At 36.4% G+C, this 3,605-nt stretch overlaps 1 pseudogene; it reads left to right on the top strand.

Annotated features, from left to right (window-relative positions):
• Positions 1–1,181: 1,181 nt before the first annotated feature.
• LOC122229085 lies at positions 1,182–3,014 on the top strand (annotated as a pseudogene).
• Positions 3,015–3,605: the final 591 nt, after the last annotated feature.

Below are 3,605 nucleotides of genomic sequence, written 5' to 3'. Positions count from 1 at the left end.
TTATTATGCATTTGTGTTAGCTGAAAGGAAGGGTTGTATCTTGTAGAGAAAAATACATTGACCTAGGAATCAGGTATGTTGATATTCTCTCAAATCTGTCGTAGATAGCAAGCTTGACATAGGCAAGTCTGTTAACGTCTTTACCTCCATTTCTTCATCTATAAAATTATGGGCCAGGTATATATTTTTGTAGGTCTTTTACAGCTTGAAAATCATGTCATTCTGAAGGCTTGTATTTCATTATCCCTTATCAATAGCAAAGAAACAAAAAGTACAAAAAGCATTGATTTACTTTATCTGTGCATAATCCAGAAAACATCACTAATAAAATAATTTATTTTGTATTGGGAATTGGATTATTTGCATTGTATCTTGGGACCTGAAAAATTCTATACATAGAACAGGATTATGGAAATCTATTAACCTGTGGCATTTACTCATGTTGCATTTTACATGTAATATTTAAAAGGAGGAGGGTGAAGAGTTTGCACAGCACCTGTCAACATTTAACCTTGAATATGTCAAGAAATATTAGCTATTATGTTTGTTTGAACAATATGTTCCCAGATCCATATAGTCATAGTGATTCTATCTATACATAATATTTGATACAAACCCATTTATGATCAGAATTGGAATTCAAAACAATTCCTAAAATTATAGCTTTGATTTTGTAGTATTACATCACGCTACTTGCAAACCATTAAGTGAATTCATAATTCTTTGTTTAGTGGCCAAAAACTTAATTAAGTAAACTCCTTATTAAAGAGAAAAGTATAGACCATAAATCACACTGTAACTCAGAATAGAATAAACAAGTAAAAAAGTTCAAAATCACAGTCCTTTTGACTGAAGTGTATATAGTAATGTTTATTCGAAAATGACAGCATGATTAGAGATTTATCAATTAAACAAATATGAAGAGATGATTTTTAAATAATTTAAAATTCATCCAGAAACTGTGTAAAATGTCGAAACATAACTGTATCAAATAGTTTGCTCAGCCATGCTTTATAATTATTGAATAATAATGTCTTAAAACTTTTTTTGAGTCATAATTTGTTCAAAAATACTTTTCTCAAACATGGTTATATATCTGGAGACCTCATTTTTTGAAACAACACTCTGCACATTTTAGAGAGCCATGGAAGAAGATTCTGAGTTCTCTGTACTCTTCAGATATGGATCCTGTGGTGGTATAAAATGAGCTCAGACTGAACCAGCAGCTTGCTAACGCATATCTGAATTTTTCTGATAATTCAGCATAGAGGAGTTACAGATGATAGCCAAGGGTGCTATATTCCTCCGCATTTAAGGAACAGAGAAGTTACTAAAACAGTCTATGATAAAGACAGTTCATAGTTTGAATAAAGGATGTGCACAACAGTTTTGAGGTCCATGGTGACTCAAGAGGAAAGTCTAGTTTCTCAGTGATTGTGGAAGTGGATAAAGGGGAAGGTTTGGTGATCACGGTCAAGGAGACTGATAGCACTGGCAGCCATGATTACGGAAGTGGCTCTGACAAACTTGAATATGGTGGAAACAGTTGGTGGTATGACAAATCAGATGACGATGATTGATCAAAACCCCTCCCATTAAGTGAATGCTTGGAACAGAAACCCTTCTCTGGAGATAAGACTGGAATTAACTTTGAGAAATATGAGATTCCAATTGAGGCAACAGGCAACAATTGTCTCCCACATAATGAAAGTTTCAGTGATGTTGAGAGGGGAGAAATCATCCTGAGAAACAGTTTATTTGTTATACTCCCCTGACTTCAGTGCAGAGGGACGCTATTCTTACCATCAAAGAGAAAAGATATTTGATGGCTTGTACCCAAACAGGGTCTGTAGAAACTGCAGTATTTCTCTTGCCCATCTTGAGTCTGATATATTCCGATGGTCCAGGGGGGACTTTGAGGACCAGAAAAGAAAAGAGAAGGTTTGGGAGCTGCAAAAAAATATCCAGTTTTCTTGGTATTAGCACTAATGAGAGAATTGGCAGTACTGACCTATGAGAAAGCTATATCTAGGGTTTTTCATACCAATCTAGGGTTTTTCTTTGGATTATTTCTGGTGGTGCCAATATTGGTCAGCAGATTTAAGACTTAGAACATGGATGCTACTTGTTAGTACCATTTAAGAGGCCTTGTAGATATGATGGAAAGAGGAAATATTGGATTAGACTTCTGACAATACTTGGTATTGGATAAAGCTGATAGTATGTTGGCTATGGAGTTTGAAGCTCAAATATGTAAAATACTTGAAAAAATAGCATGGTATCAAAGGGAGATCACCATTACATGATGTTTAGTGCTACTTTCCCTAGGGAAATAATGATGCTTGCTCATGATTTCTTTGATGAATATATCTTTCTTGCTGTGGGAAGATTGGTTCTACTTCTGAGAATATCCCACAGAAGGAGTCAGACAAATGGTAGTTTCGGCTTGACTTTCAAAAGGCAAGGATTCGCTGACCCTTAGCGTTTGCAGAGACCAAAAAGGGTGCAGATTCTCTGGAGGATTTTTTTTTATACAAAAAAGGATACGCTTACACCAGTATCCATGAAGAACAGCCTTATAGAGACAGAGAAGAGGCCTTCACCTGTTCCTTTCTGGAAAAAGTCCAATTCTAGTGGCTATATCAATAGCATCAAGAAGATTGGGTGTTTCAAATATGAAACAACTTGTCAATTTTGACTCGCCAATGATATTGAAGAAACGTACATCACATTGGCTTTGCAGAATGTATAGGAAAACTGCTACCTTGTTCTCTTAAGAGAAGCATAAATGTTACCAAGGGTTTGTTGGATCTTCTTGCAGGGACTAAACAAGTACTGCCATCTTGGTTAGAAATACGGCATATGAACACCACTGCAAGGGTAGCAGTTGTGTGCATTCCAGGGGTCGTAGATTCAGTAGACAATTTGGTGCCAGAGACTATCAACATAGTACTGGCACTAGCAATTCCAGCTTCTGTAGCAACTCTGTGTGGGAGCACTTGCCACAGTGGTAGCAACTCTACAGCAGCAGAGAGTTTGCTAGAGATGGTTATGGAGGCTTTTACACTAGTAAGGATTTAGAGGAAATTACAACTCCCAAGGGGTGTACTCAGGAGTTGCCATGAGACAACTGAATCTGCTTGGCAGTGGGTCACTCCGTCCAACAAACTAATAGGGAAACCACATGTAATGTAGCCCGACAATACCTGTATAGCCTCAAGAACTCACAAGCTACCAACTGTGATATTCCACTGATTTGTTTAAAAGAACTTAAGGTCATAAGAAGAGATGAAAGGAGTAATCAGCCCTCTTCAGAGATACTTTCAAGACGTCAGTTCCTATACTTTAGAGTAACTGCCCTCCTGCCCACCCCATCCCAAACTACATTTATAACTTTATAACAGGATCATTTGTCTGTTAATGTACTGTGCCTTTAACTTTACACAAATTTTTGTTTTGATGTCCTGTTGACTTGATAATACTCAAGATATTACTTATTTTGACAAAACAAACTGATGGAACATAAGCTAAAGTTAAAAAAAAATCTGTGCATTTTAAAACAAGCACACATTTACAAACAAAACTCGATTCCCTATTTAAGTATT

This window comes from Panthera leo, chromosome A1 (assembly GCF_018350215.1).
Source record: "Panthera leo isolate Ple1 chromosome A1, P.leo_Ple1_pat1.1, whole genome shotgun sequence".
Classification (NCBI taxonomy): Eukaryota; Metazoa; Chordata; class Mammalia; order Carnivora; family Felidae; genus Panthera; species Panthera leo.
Note: the sequence above shows the minus strand (reverse complement) of the source record. Positions and strands in the feature narration are given on the sequence as shown.